This window comes from Mesocricetus auratus, unplaced genomic scaffold, assembly GCF_017639785.1.
Source record: "Mesocricetus auratus isolate SY011 unplaced genomic scaffold, BCM_Maur_2.0 Super-Scaffold_2245, whole genome shotgun sequence".
Classification (NCBI taxonomy): Eukaryota; Metazoa; Chordata; class Mammalia; order Rodentia; family Cricetidae; genus Mesocricetus; species Mesocricetus auratus.
Window position 1 is genome coordinate 51,400,718 of NW_024429180.1, and position 15,247 is coordinate 51,415,964.

The window sequence follows — 15,247 nt, forward strand, 5'->3', positions numbered from 1 at the left end:
GATAGGACTGCAAGAAAGAACAGATGGACCCAGCGCTGGAGTGGGAGTGGGGACCTCAACGCCCATCTGTCCAGAATGAGCAGGTCCGACTGGAAGAAAGTAAGGACACAGATGACCTCCACAACCACAACAAATCAGCCAGCTGGACCTAACGGGCATATCTAGAATACTTCAAAGTAGAATATGGATTGTTGCCAAGCACACATGGAACACTCATCAAGAAAGACTACCTCTTTGTGCTGTGACATGTACACTAATGAAATTTGAAGAATAAAAATGATAAAATGTGTGCTCTAGGATCACAATGTATTTAAAGTCTAACTACAGAAGGAAACCTCACACACACGTGAAGATTAAATGGCATATTTCTAAATAGCACCCAGGTCAATGGAGAGGGTGCAGCAATGATAATGGGGAAAAAAAACTTTAACTAACATAAGAATGTGGTGAAGTTCCCACTAAATTCAGGGGCCATGCACTAATACTCACTTAGACCATCCCCGTCAATGATCCTGGGGAGGCTCAAAAGGAAAGGAAATGGAAAGTACATAATATGTAGACTAGGAAAGAAGAAACAAAATTATTGATCAACAAGTGACAGGAAGTGAAGGTTGAGGACATGACTCAGTTGCTCAGGTGTTTGCTGAGCAATCATGAGGGTCTATCTAAATTTAATCCTCCAGAACCCACTTTTTAAAAAGATTTTTTATTTAAATTAGAAACAAGGTTGCTTCACATGTCAATCCCAACTCCCTCTCCCTCCCTTCCTCCCATTCCCCCCTACCAACCCCCTCAGTCCCCCATCCATGGTCCTCCATGGGGGATATCCAGAGTGTGTCATTTTGTTCAGGGCAGGGCCTTGGCCCTCCCCAAGTGTCCAGGCTGAGAGAGCATCCTTCATTGTGAGATGGGCACCTAAAGTCCATTTGTATGTCAGGGATAAATACTGATCTACTACCCAAGGCCCCATAGATTGCCTAGACCTCCTCACTGACACCCACATTTAGGGGGTCTGGATCAGTCCCATGCTGGCCTCCCAGCCATCAGTCTGGGGTCCAAGAGCTCTCTCTTGTTCAGGTCAGCTGTTTCTATGGGTTAAACAAGCCTAGTCTTGACCCCTTTGCTCATCAGACCTCGCTCTCTGTCACTGGGTTTCAGGAGTTCAGTTCAGTGTTTAGCTGTGGGTGTCTGCCTCTGCTCCCATCAGTCATTGGTTGAAGCAGACCCACTTTTAAAAGCCAGATATGAGCTGGGTGTGGGAGCATAGAACTTTAATCCCAGCATTCAAGAGGCAGAGTCAGATGGATCTCTGTGAGTTTGAGGCCAGCCTGGTCTAAATAGGTAAACCCTGTCTCAAACCAAACCAAAAAGATAATCACCATGGTTGATACATGCCTGCAGTTCCAGTGCTGTGGAGGCAGAGACTGGCAGGTCCTGGGGGCTTGAATCGGAATTGGTGAGCTCTGGTTTCAGTGAGAGAGGCTGTCTCAAAAAAAAATAAGATGGAGAGATTGGCATCTTTGCTAAGGGTCCCATTAAACTCTTGCTTCTCTAGAGCTGTCTTTAGGAGTCAGCACCTTGGCTAAAGAAATAACGACTAATCCCAGCACTCGGGAGGCAGAGGCAGGCGGATCTCTGTGAGTTGGAGACCAGCCTGGACTACCAAGCAAGTTCCAGGACAGCCTCCAAAGCCACAGAGAAACCCTGTCTCGAAAAACCAAAAAAAAAAAAAAAAAAAAAAAAAGAAATAACGACTAAAATCAAGAACTATGAGACTGTTCCCCTTTGGCAGCTGCTTCCCAAACCAGAAGGTCAGGAACTGCTGGCAGAACCACCTAGACTTCCACCGCTGTGGGAAGGCAATGGCTGCAAATCGCAAAGAGGAGTGATGTCTGTGTGAGTGGTACCCACATGTGAACAAGCTCCACATCCTAGGCCTCAGCCTGGGTTGACCTTAGAGCAGAAGGCACATTTCCTGAAAAGATCTGGCCTGCCTCTGTCCCTCTCCTCTGCCTTCAGTCTTTCTCCCCAGATAGTAAAGGGGGACACAGATATGATGGCTACTCTTGGTTGTCAACTTGACTACATCTGGAATTAACTAAGCCCCCAAATGTAGGACACACCTGTGAGAGATCTCTACTTAATTTGAAGTGGGAAGACACGCCTTTAGTCCAGATCTTTAATCCAGACCTAATCTGGGTGATACCTTCTGCTGGAAGCCTATATACGGACATGGAAAAAGGAAGCTCATGTTCTTTATTTGTTTACTCTCACCTTACTAGCAAGTCCATCCCTTCACTGGCATTAGAGCCTACCTCTTCAGGATGCCAGCATAACCAGCTGAGACATCCAGCCTCGTGGGTTGAGCAACTACTGGATTCTTGGACTTTCCATTCATAGCCAGCCATCTTTGTTGGAATAGCTGGGTCACAGACTGTGTCATTCTAATCTCTCTCTCTCTCTCTCTCTCTCTCTCTCTCTCTCTCTCTCTCTCTCTCTCTCTCTCTCTCTCTCTCTCTCTCTCTCTCTGTGTGTGTGTGTGTGTGTGTGTGTGTGTGTGTTCATTCTATACATTCTATTACTCTAGCCAACCCTCACTGGTACCGGAAGTAGTTCTAGAGCTACAGAGGTATAAGCACTAATTTTTTATGTATCTGAAATAGGCTTTCCAATTTGCCAATGCCTGAGGTTACCGAAGTCTCTCCAGTCTCTGAAGCCTTTCCTGGGAGCTCAGAGAGTACTGAAAGCCCACGGGATGGACTATTTTACAAACTTAAGGAGATAAATGCATTTGAATGTCTTGATCCACCAACTGTATACAGCAATGGATTTGTTGACTATGTATATAAAACTTTTGACAGTTTAAGGAAAGTGATGATGTTGGTCATTTACTCTTAGCATCTCTGAATAAATTGACAAAGGACAGGAATGAGCTCCATGATACAATTAACCAACTTCTAGCATCACAGACTATGGTGAAGGACAATAATGAACTTAGTGATAAAGCTGACCGGCTGCAGATGTGTATAGACAGTCTAAAGGTTTCTAAGTGTGCCCTGGAAGAGAATCTTCTCTGCAGCAGTCACAGAGCTCAAGTTGTGGAAAATCAAACCGAAGCCTTCATTATAATGTTGGCTGAATTACAGGAAAAACTCAAATTCCAGACTTGGAGAGTGTCAGTGGCTAAAGTAAGGACAATGATCAGTAAAGAATAGGATCCTGTGACTTGTGACAAAGATATGTGGGAGGTCGCTATTGAAGCTGAGAACCTTGATCCCTCAGACTCCAGAGGAAGTAGTCTCTTTGCCCTCAGTTCCACCCTTGATACATTCCCTTTTCATTTTTGGCTGAGGAAAGTTGTCCTTCATTGTCTGCTAAACCATCAATGACTTTCTCTGAAGCAAATGCCAGGCAATATAGTTCTGATGTCCCTCAGGACCCACCAATAGTTGTCTCTAGACCTATAGCCAGACTCAAGACAAAGCAGACTCCTTGGGGGGTGGAGGGTAGAAAGTGTAGTCCAAGAGGAAGAGTGCTACACCACTAAAGAGCTTAATGAGTTTGCTAAGTCATTCAAGCACACCTTTAATCCAAGCACTCAGGAGAAAGGCAGGCTGATCTCTGTGAGTTTGAGGCCAGCCTGGTATACAGAACAAGTTCCAGGATAGACTCCAAAAGCAATACAGAGAAACCTGTTTTGAAAAACAAAACAAAACAAAACAAAAAAAAGGAAGGAAGGAAGGAAGGAAGAAATTGAGGTAAATTGCAATGCTAGAATGGGTATGCTGTGTAAAATCTAGTATTCCACAGCGGGAAGGCCCAGAAGACATACTCTTCACTAATCCTATAAGACACAAAATAGTGAGGGGGCAGGCACCAGCACGTTTGAAGAATTTTGTTGTCACCTTTTTCTTTGTGCCGGAGACGCTGCTGTTCAACTGGATGAATTAAATGCAACAGATTTAATTGATCCCTGAGGTAGCAGGAACTGAATTACCAAAGGCAAGGTAATCCTAGTTATTGTAATGGTAAGCACAGACAAAGCAATGGCCATGAAGGTCTAACCTGTAGTGGTCAGCATAGGCAAGGTGAATTTATAGTAGCACAATTTGTATGAACTTGTGGTACTGGCTAATCAATCATAGTGTTACCAGGCATGGGACAGAAAAGAATCCTACTGAATTTTTGTTTGATCTGTATAAGCAGAAAATGTATCAAATGAAAGAAAGGCTCTATTGAATCATGACAAAGGGGAGTCATGGTCTGTGAATGAATTTCCAGACTTGAGCCCGTTTGTAGACCCAGAAACCCTTCAATGAAGGGATAGCCAGCTTCCCCTGAGGAAGGACCTAGATAAAATACCTAAGAGTTTTACTGTTAGCATTTCTCCAGTCTTTCCCCAGAGGGACCTACAAGGATAACTGTACACTAGGGGAAAGGAAATAATCAGACTTTCTAGGATCTGTTGGAGATCAGTTCTGAATTAACAGTGATTCTGGGAGATCCCGAGAAACACTGTGTCCCTCTAGATAAACCAGGGGCTCATGGAGGTCAGGTAATTAATGAGTTTTGGCTGTAGTTCAACTCACGATAGGTCCAGTGGGTCCCCAATTCGTCCTGTGGTTATTTCCCAAGTCCCAAAATGTGTAATTGGGATAGATAGAACTAAATGTTGGTTTCCTAACCTGTGGAGTGAAGTCTATCAAGGTTGGAAAGACTAAACTGAAGCCTTTAGAATTGCCTCTGTCAAGGAAAATAGTGAACCAAAAACAGTATTGCATCCCTGCAGAAATTAATGCTACCATCAAAGACTTGGAAGATGCAGGAGTGGTGATTCACAACATATCTCTTTTTAAGTCTCCTGTCTGGCCAGTGCAGAGGACAGATGGATCATGGACAATGACAGTTTACTATTGAAAACTCAATCGAGTAGTGACTCTGATAGTAACTGATGTACTTGAGCAGATTAACACATGGCCTGGTACATGGTATGCAGTTATTTATCTATCAAATGTACCTATTCATAGGGACCACCAGGAGCAATTTGTCTTCAGTTGGCAAGGCCAACAGTATACCTTCACAGTTTTACCTCAAGGATATAGTAACTCTCCATCCCTGTGTCACAACTTAGAGGGATATTGATCATCTGTGTCTTCAATGAAATGTCACATTTATGCACTATATTGACTACATTATGCTGATTGGACCAAGTGGGCAGGAGATAGCAGCCACTTTTGACTTGTTGGTAACACATGTATGCATCAGAGGATACGAAATAAATACAACCAAAAATTGAAGGACCTTCTACCTCAGTGAAATTCTTAGGAGCCCAGTGGTGTGGGGCATGCAGAGATATTCCATCTAAGGTGAAGGGTAACTTATTGCAACTGACCCCTCCCATGACCAAGAAAGAAGCACAATGTTTAGTGGGCCTATTTAGATTCTGGGAACAGCATGTCGCTCACTTGGGTGAGCCCATATAACAAGTGACTTGGAAGGCTACTAACTTTTGTGGGGCCTGGAATAGGTTCTTCAACAGGTTCAGGTTTCTTGAACCATATGATCCAGCAGACCAGATGGTACTTGAGTGTCAGTTGCAGATAGGGAGGGATACTATTTGGAGCCTTCGGCAGGACCCTATATGTGAATCACAGAAGAGACCTTCAGGATTTTGGAGCAAGGCTCTGTCATCATCTCCAGACAACTATTCTTCCTTTGAGAGACAGCTCTTGGCCTGCTATTGAGCCTTAGTGGAAACTGAACATTTGACAATGATCCACCAAGTTACTATGCGACCTGAACTGCCCATCATGAGCTGGGTGTTGTCTGACCCACCAAGTCATAAGGTAGGATATGCACAGCAGCAATTTATTATCAAATGAAAGCGGTATATATGAGATTGGGCCTGAGCAGATTCTGAAGGCACAAGAAGGTTAGTTACATGGAGACGTTGCCCAAATGCCTATAGGTTTTTACTCCTATTACAATGCTGTCTGCTGCCAACCATACACCTACATACAATGATTGGTTGACCGGGGGAGAAAAGACTAGGGCCTGGTTTGCTGACGGTTCTGCACATTATGCAGGTACCACCAAGATGTGGACAGCTGCAGCATGACAACTCCTTTCTTGGTCAACCCTGAAAGACACCAGTGAAGGGAAATTTCAAAGTGGGCAGAACATTGGGCAGTACAAACAGAATGATCATTCATTTGGAAGGAGAAATGACCAGATGTGTGATTGTTCACTGGTTCATGGGCTGTGGCCAATGCATTGACTGGATGAAAGACTATTGACTGAAAGAGCATGATTGGAAAACTGGTGAAGGGGAATGTGGATAGATCTCTCCAAATGGGTGAAGGATGTGAAGATACTTGTGTCCCATGTAAATGCTCACCAAAAGTTGGTTTCAGCTGAGGAGGAGTTCAATAATCAAGCAGATAGGATGACCCCTTCTGTGGACAGTTAGCCTCTTTACCCAGCTATTCCTGTCATTGTCCAATAGGTCCATAAACAAAGTGGCCATGGTGGCAGAGATGGTGGTTATACATGGGTTCAACAACATGAACTTCTGCTCACCAAGGCTGAACTGTCTACAGTTGCTGCTGAGTGCCACATCTGCCAGCAGCAGAGCCTAACAGGGCTCTGGATATGTCACCATTCCCAGGGGTGACCAGTCATCAACTTGGTGGCAGGTTGACTACATTGGACTACTTCCTCTGTGGAGAAGACAATACTTTATCCTTACTGGAGTAGATACTTATTTTGGTTATGGTTGCCTTTCTTGCATGTAATGCTTCTGCCAAGTCCACCATCATGGACTTACAGAATGCCACATCCACTATCATGGTATTCCATACAGTACTGCTTCTGACCAAGGAACTCACTCACTCCACAGCCAGAGAAGTGTAACAGTGTGCTCATGACCATGGAACCCACTGATCTTACCATGTTCCCACCATCCTGAAGCAGCTAGAATGATAGAAAGATGGACTGGTCTTTTGAAGATATAGTTATAATTCCAATTAGGTGGCAGCAGCCTGGAGGTCTCGGGCGTGTCCTCCAGAAGGTGGTATATGCTTTGCATAAGTGTCTAATATATGATACAGTTTCTCCCATAGCCAGGATCCATGGGTCCAGGAACCAAGCAGTGGAAAAAGAAATAGTTCCACTCACTATCACCCCTAGTGGCCCACTAGAAAAGTTTTTCTTTCTATTCCCACGACCTTAAATTCTGCTGGCCTATAAATTTTGGTTCCAGAAGTGTGAGTGTTCCTGCCAGGAGCCACAGAAAACATTTCAGTGAACTGGAAGCTGAGACTTTCCTCTGGTCACTTTTAGCTTCTGTTGCCCTTAAACCAACAGGTTAAGAAAGGAGTAACAGGGCCGGGCGTTGGTGGCGCATGCCTTTAATCCCAGCACTTGGGAGGCAGAGGCAGGCGGATCTCTGTGAGTTTGAGACCAGCCTGGACTACCAAGCCAGTTCCAGGACAGCCTCCAAAGCCACAGAGAAACCCTGTCTCGAAAAAACCAAAAAAAAAAAAAAAAAAAAAAAGAAAGGAGTAGCAGTGTTAGGAGGAGTGATAGATCTAGATTCCCAAGGGGAAATTGGATTGCTTCACCACAGTGGAGGTAGGAAGGATTACATCTGGAGTGTAGATCCTATACGTCATTTCTTGGTACTACCGCACCCTGTGATTCAAGTCAGTGGGAAACTACAACAGCCTAGTCTAAGCAGGGTGACAAAGTGCAGAGACCCATCAGGAATGAGGGTATGAGTCACTCTTCCTGGAAAAGAGCCAAGATCTGCTGAGGTTCTTTCTGAGAATGGAGGAAATACGCAATGGGTAATGAAGGAAGGTAGTTATAAACACCAGCTAAGACCATGTGGTCAGTTTCAGAAAAGAGGATTACAATTGACATGAATGTTTCTGTTATATTTTCTTAAGAATGTGTTTGTACAGATATTTGTGTTCTCTTTCTTCTTAAGTTTCTTTATCATGAGATGAAACATCAACTACAAGAATATCAATGTTTGTCATATTTTAAGTTAGAGATACTAAAAGAATATCCCTCATGGGACATTACTACCTATTCTAAAATTATAATGCATTTGTGGTTGTACAAGGAATAGTTACATCATGTTAGGCGTAATTAGGCCTGGTTAAATATATAATGGCATTTGCAATTGTTCATGGGATAATTATGGTTAGGTGTTTTTATTACCTGGTTATTGTTTTTATTTGGGAATTTTCATGACCTAAGAAGATATGATTGTGTGTCAAGTTGACAAGGGATGGACTTATTGTGGCTATTCTTGGTTGTGAACTTGATTGTATCTATAATTAATTAAAAACCCAAAACAGAGGGCACACCTGTGAAGAATTTCTGCTTAATTTGAAGAGGTAAAATCTACTTCTAGGCCAGGCGTTGGTGTCACATGCCTTTAATCCCAGCACTCAGGAGGCAGAGGCAGGTGGATCTCTGTGAGTTCAAGGTCAGCCTGGTCTACAGAGAGAGCTCCAGGCCAACCTCCAATGCTACAGAGAAACCCTGTCTCAAAAAAACTTCTAATCCGAATCTTTAAGGTAGGAAGTCACACTTTTAATCTAATCTTTAATCAAGATCTAATCTGGGACACACCTCTGCTAGAAGCCTATAGTAGGACATAGAAAAAGGAAGCTTTTACTTTGCTTGCTCTCACTTGCTAACAAGTCCATTGCTTCACCGGCTTTAGAGTCTACTTCTTCAGGATTCCAGTATATACTGAAAACCAGCTGAGAACCCAGCCTCCTGCACTGAGCAACTAGCTCCTGGGTCTTGGAACTTTCCATTCACAGCCAGTCATTGTTGGATTAGCTGGGCTACAACCTGTTAAGTCATTTGAATAAATCCCCTTTATACATATAATGTGGAATATAAATATATGTAAATATATGCATACACACATATATGTATATATATATATATGATGAAGAATCAATGCATTGGGGAAACAAGGATATTTATTACCAGGAGAAATCACTTACACAAGAAGCCCTCGGAAATGTGGCCAGCATCCAAAGGAGAGAGATTTGCTTTCCCTTCCCCTTTTATTCCTCACTTGTCCCATGTACCCCCATGTATCTTGAGTATGTGATCTTTCTCCTACACACATATATGCATGTATAATATATATACATATATATTCATTCTATAATTCTGTTACTCTAGAGAACCCATAGTAATACACCTGGGTATATGATGGTTCCTACCCCAGGGCCCTGAAAATTATGATGAAACTACTAATAAAAACTGACTGGAAAAGTTGGGGGAAAATCAGATGGAGAGCTATTGAAGAATATATCCAGTGTTAACCTCTGACCTCAAAAGTATGCCTACACACATGCATACATGCCTTCACATGTACACATAGGAAAAGCACACACACACACATACACACAAAGAAAACTGCAAGAATCATCATCATCAGTGCAAAACCGGAACCAATAATGGGTTATAGCAAAGTTTCAGGATACAATGTTTATTAAAAAAAAAAAGAACCAGTAATTGCTTATATACCAACAGTGATTCCATAATCATTTCTCTTCCTTTAAAAAATAGAGTATCTTGCCGGGCGGTGGTGGTGCACGCCTTTAATCCCAGCACTCAGGAGGCAGAGGCAGGCGGATCTCTGTGAATTCGAGGCCAGGCTGGACCGACAGCCTCCAAAACAATACAGAAAAACCCTGTCTCGTAAAACCAAAAAAAAAAAAAAAAGAGTATCTTTTATTTATTCTTTGACAATTTCTCGAATGGATCATGTGTACCCCCAGCTCCTTCTTCCTCTTTCTTCTCCCCCAAGACACCTCCAACACACCCTTCCCTGCTTAATGTCCTCTCCATTTTTGGTGAATAACCCACTGAGCCCACTTGGTATTACCTGTTAGAATGTTGACTTGATCTTGTGCAGACGATTACAGCTGCAGGGAGCTCATGGATGCAATGACCATGTCATGCCCCAAAGACAGCATTTCACAGCACTCCTTGTCATTCTCTGGGTCTCACATTCTGTCCACCTCTCTGTCACATCTCTGTGCATGGAAACCAACCAGACAATGTTAGATACATAAGAAGAATGGATCCAGGGCCAGTAGCCACCCCAAACATTTAGCTTCCTAATAATGCTCACAGAGAGCTGTGGATTGTTTTTATTTATTTGTTTGTTATTGGTAGTTGTTTTGTATATGTGTGTCTGTGAGTGTGTGTTCATGTGGGTACATGTGTATATGTGGCTGTGTGTAACGTTACATGTGTGTTCACATGTATCGAGGTTAGAGGGCAATTGTGGTGTTGTTTCTCAGGAACAATCCACCTTGGGGTTTAGCTTTGTTTTTGAGATAGGGTCTCTCATCAGCTCAGGGCTTGCTAAGTTGCCTAAGCCACCAGCAAGCCTTGGTGTTTGCATGTTTCTGTCTCTGTAGTGCTAAGATAGTAAGTCTGTGCCACTACACCTGGATTTTTTATGTGAGTTTTGGGGCTCAAACTCAGATTATCGTGTTTGCATGGCACCCACTCTACCAATTGGGCCTTCTCCCCATTCTCTACAAAGTTGTTTTACTTTGGTCTTTTTTAGATTTATTTATTTTATGCGTCTGTTTTGCCTACATGTGCAACTCATGAATGCTTGGTACCCTTGAAGATTAGAAGAGGATATCAGATCCCATGGAACTTGAATTATTGATGGTAGTAGCCACCACATGGATACTGGGAACTGATTCTAAGTCCTCTGCAAGAGGAACAAGTGCTTTTAACCTCAGAGACACTCCTTTGTTTGTTCAATTTTTAACTTATTAAGATGAAGTGATGGTTTCTAAAGGATGATTTGAAGAGAGGAGGGGAGGTAAGGTGGTGATCTTTATTATTGTAATTATCAATGATAAATTATTTTAAATGTTATGAGTGTGTGTGTGTGTATGAGAGAGAGAGAGAGAGAGAGAGAGAGAGAGAGAGAGAGAGAGAGAGAGAGAGAGAGAGTACACAGGCATGGTTGTCTGTGAGGACACAAGCATGCCACAATGTCAGTATGGAGGCTAGAGGACATCCTCTGCTGTTGGCTTTGCTTTCTACCTTGTCTGAGTTGGCCATCTGGCTTTATGTAGGAATTTGAACTCAGGTCCTCATGCTTGTGTGGTAAATGCTTTTACACTAGCTTACCTCCCAGCCTGATACTGGGATTTTAGATGGATAAGCTGGACAGTCAGTTTCCCAAATGACTGCTGTGCCATTCTGAATAAAAGAAGCAAGACATTTCTTCAATCTAAAGCATAAAGACAATTAAATCTAGAGTCATTTAGCTCAAAATGACTGAGGAACAAATCATCCATTAATATAAATAAAGGATACAACTGTCGTGTCAACTTATATAACTAAATAGTCTTAATGCTATAAATTATAGGCTTTAATAGATTTTTAAACTAATCATTTAATTAAATTCATCCATGCAAAGCTAGTCAGAGAGACAGACATGAATGGAGATTTAGAAAGCAGTGTGATATCTAATACACCATGGAGCGGTACACAGGGTTATGGAAAGATAAACACAGGGCAAAAAACACAGGAGACAACAGAACAAGGCTAGAAAAGCTCCCAGAATACCATTATATTCTCGCACCTAAACAGGATACTAACAAGTCTGGTTTCTTTCTCTATAAATCCCATAGGTAATAAGCATTTTATTTTTTGCTTTTACATTTGGTTAATCCTAAAGGCCGTGACTCTCAGAACTAGGTATTAGTATTAGAAATAAGAGGACAGCTGGGTGGTGGTGTCGAACGCCTTTAATCCCAGCACTCGGGAGGCAGAGGCAGGCGGATCTCTGTGAGTTCAAAACCAGCCTGGTCTACAAGAGCTAGTTCCAGGACAACCCCCCCCAAAAAAAACCAAAAACAGCAACCAACCAAACAAAACAAACAAACCCAAAAAATAACAAAAACCAAAAGAAATAAGTGGACAAGCCCTCGGGACCTGCATATTTCTGTGAGCATGAGGAGACCTCCTGGTGAGTGGAGCCATAACCTGGAGCATCATTAGAGTGGAGTGAAAACCCCCAGGAAGTCTAGGGCTGTTTGTAGATCATAGCTGGGACCGGAAGACTTTTAGGTGTCTGTGACATCAACAAATACATATCACTGCCACAGTAAGGTACATGGAGGCGAAATTGTGTTCTCCGGTCTCAGAACAGGTTTCTACAGGCACTTTCATACCTGTGTAGATTCATGAGAAGCAGAGGCAGAACAGGTGTCCTAGGAAAAGCCTTCTGGGGTCACACTGCAACTTACTAAGAGGGACGAAACCAAAACGCAGAAGACAAACCATCCAGAAGAAACCAGTTCAGAGAGGATGCACTTAAGGCCAGTCTCTGAGATTCGTATGCATGATCCTTGGATCTACTGATTCTGTGTCCAGTCGCCCATTCAACCTCCATGAGGTGGAAGCTGACCACTCTGCCTGGGAGGGTGGTATGTAGTGGGATTTTCAGATGCAAGCAGTCCCAGATACAGCAATTTGTTCTCCTGCAAATGTTTTGGCTTAATCAGACCCTTAGCCGGGTTTAGAAAATCTAGTTTCTTTGAGGACACAGCTGATTTACTGGACATGACAGATGGCATGGTATAGATTTGTTTCCTAGTGAATAACAATTGCTAACCTTCTATACTAATCTTTTCTCTACTAGATTCAGTAGTTACAGCTCTCCCTCCTCTCTCTCCCCCTCCTCTCTCTCCCCCCTCTCTCCTCTCTCTCCCCTTTCTCTCTCCCTTCCTCTCTTCCCCTCTCACCCTCCTCTCTTCTCCCTCTCTCCTCTCTCTCCTCCCTCCTCTGTCTCTCCCATCTCTCCACTCTCCTCTCTCTCTGTTGTAATTTAAAAAGTGGCGCACAAGAGAAAGACGCCAAGCAGCCGAGCTTGGGTGTGGGTTTTTTTTTTTTTTGGCAGAAAGTGAAGGGAAAAGGGGGAGGGGAGAAAGGAGACCAACCTCTGGGGACAGGAGTGGCAGAAGAGAGGCAGAGAGAGTGAGGGGGAGAGGGAGGGTAAGAAAAAGTCTGTAAAAGGTAACCTAGTGTATGTGCGCAGGCGGTGCTCTTAGTGACTGCAAGTGAGGACATCCTCTCAGAAGCCCAAGGACAGGCCAGTACGGATGCCTGAACACTAACACTCTCCCCTCTCTTTCTCCATCCCCTCTCTCTCCTCCCCCTTTCTCTCTCCTCTCTCCCCGCTATCCCTCTCTCCTCTCCTCTTCTCTCCCTCCATCCCTCCCTCCCTCTCCTCTCTCTCCCCCATCTCTCCTCCCTCCCGCTGGGTGTCCTGGAACTCTGTATGCCCCCACACCTGGCTCAGCTTCCTCTTTAAAATCAGGGACAGTGACAAGCTGACTGTGAGCATTAAGTGCAGTGTAGGGAAAGCATCTGGGAAGAGCATTCAATGAGATGTTTGAAAACAGGGGAATGCAGCAATACATAAATATCAATCGATACACAACTAAACACTGCTCTACGCATTCAAAGACAAAACTCAATGCGTATGAAAATTCACCCTTACACTGTTTCAACTACTGTAAACCTTGAATCGCCTCACATTTCCTCCAAACAACCCTTCAGGAAATACCTACCACTTTATAAAGGCGACTGTTTAACAGAAACTACTTTTTCTTAAGCCCAAACTAACTTCCGATTTACTTTTTAAGTTTTACACAAACTGTTCCTTTCACCTTTTAGATTGTTTGCTTGCTTGGCGGTTCTTTTAAAATAGGCATATTTCCAGGCTGGATCTGTAGATTAGAGGACTTAGGTTAAGTCACCCACAGGGGGGCTCCCAACTGTAACTGCAATTCCAGGGTATCCGACTCCCTCTGATGGCCTTTGCTGGCCTTGCATGTTCACGGCGCACTTGAACACAAGCAGGCAAAACACAAAGATAAAAATTTAAAACTCTGTTTTTAAAAAATCAGTATATTTCAATGGCAGAGTGCTCTTCAGCGTACAGGAGGTCCCCCACTCCAGGAAAATCCCCCGCTAATGAAACGAAAAGAATATGTTCATTAATTCCTGACCGTATCTCGGAGTAAAACGTCAGCCTGACGCTCAGGCATACACGGCTACTTACGGGGACCATTACGAACTTGCATTGTTCTTTTCCGTAACAACAAGTCTTTCTGCTCCCCGATCAAACCGAGAAGCCATGGCAGTTTACTTATGCCCCGTTTTGTTAAAAGTTCATATCCTGCTATGCTTGCCAACAGCCACCGCGTCAACGGAAGTACTGAACCTGTGTCTTTCCCTTCATAAACCCGTCTTTAACGAATCGGGGCCGCCTCTCTAGACTAGTAGTCACAAGATTGCTTGCCTTCGGCCGGGTCCGTGTGGCTCAACAAAAAACTTCAAATTCATAAAGGGCTCGTCCTGGTCTCCTTTTGGGTAAAAACTGCCCGGCTACAACACTACCACTATTACAACAACAATTTATTCTCATGACTGAAGAGATTTTGTGAGACTCTTCAAAACTGCAAAGTAATAAAAGAGCAAGGTTTAAGAACCTTGCAGTATATAAAGTATTTTCTGCAGCACCGCTATCATTGCAAGACACTTGGCATCGCTGTCTCCTTGTGGGAACAGAGGAGTCGCGAGATCGAAGCGATACCGGAAGCTCGGACAGCCCCGGGCTTCAGGGGCGAGTAGGCATGATGCTGGCTTCTTAAAAAAGACCTGGCTGGATACGGATTTTTAGAAGAAAGAGGACACTCCAGAGCAGAAGGGCGAGAGGAACGTGATAAGAAACATATGTAGCCCTAAAAGTGTGTGCACTGTCATGGAGCTTTTGGGACCATTTCTGTTTATCAGCTGATAGACTAGAGAAAGAAGGGCATCTTGGAGGTTTGTTTAATGTAAAAGCTCCTGAACTAGGAGCGGCAAACCAGATCCAAAGTTAAAATCCACCTGCAGGTCCCGTAGCCCCGGTCCTGCTACTGTAAGCCCAAATCACCTGGGAAGGCGCAATTGTTCGCCCCTCTAGAGCGCTTCCCCGAACTCTATGGTTGCGGCGCACGCGCAAAACCCTTCCCGTCGCACAAAGGCCATGGAAGGAAGATTCTGAGCCTGCGCCCCGCGCCTCTTTGGCGAGAACGCCCTCATCTCCAACTCCTGGCCGAAGGAATGCAGCGTTGCGCCTGCGCCCTGAGGACTTGCGGGACTTTTATCACGCTGGCGGCGGCGG

The 15,247-nt window shown here is 43.8% G+C and overlaps 1 long non-coding RNA gene across 6 annotated transcripts; it reads right to left on the reverse strand.

The window, feature by feature from the left end:
• Window positions 1-1,109: 1,109 nt before the first annotated feature.
• On the reverse strand, window positions 1,110-14,675 carry LOC121136705. 6 transcript variants are annotated; one of them, XR_005873815.1, is made up of 4 exons: window positions 14,141-14,675; window positions 13,746-13,805; window positions 9,923-11,268; window positions 1,110-1,482 (listed from the first exon to the last, which is right to left on the reverse strand). It is a non-coding gene; the product is annotated as an uncharacterized LOC121136705 (long non-coding RNA). The 6 variants fall into 6 exon arrangements; XR_005873809.1 differs by having other exon boundaries at window positions 9,923-11,299; XR_005873785.1 differs by having other exon boundaries at window positions 9,923-10,073; window positions 11,197-11,299; window positions 13,746-14,666.
• Between the last annotated feature and the right edge of the window lie 572 nt (window positions 14,676-15,247).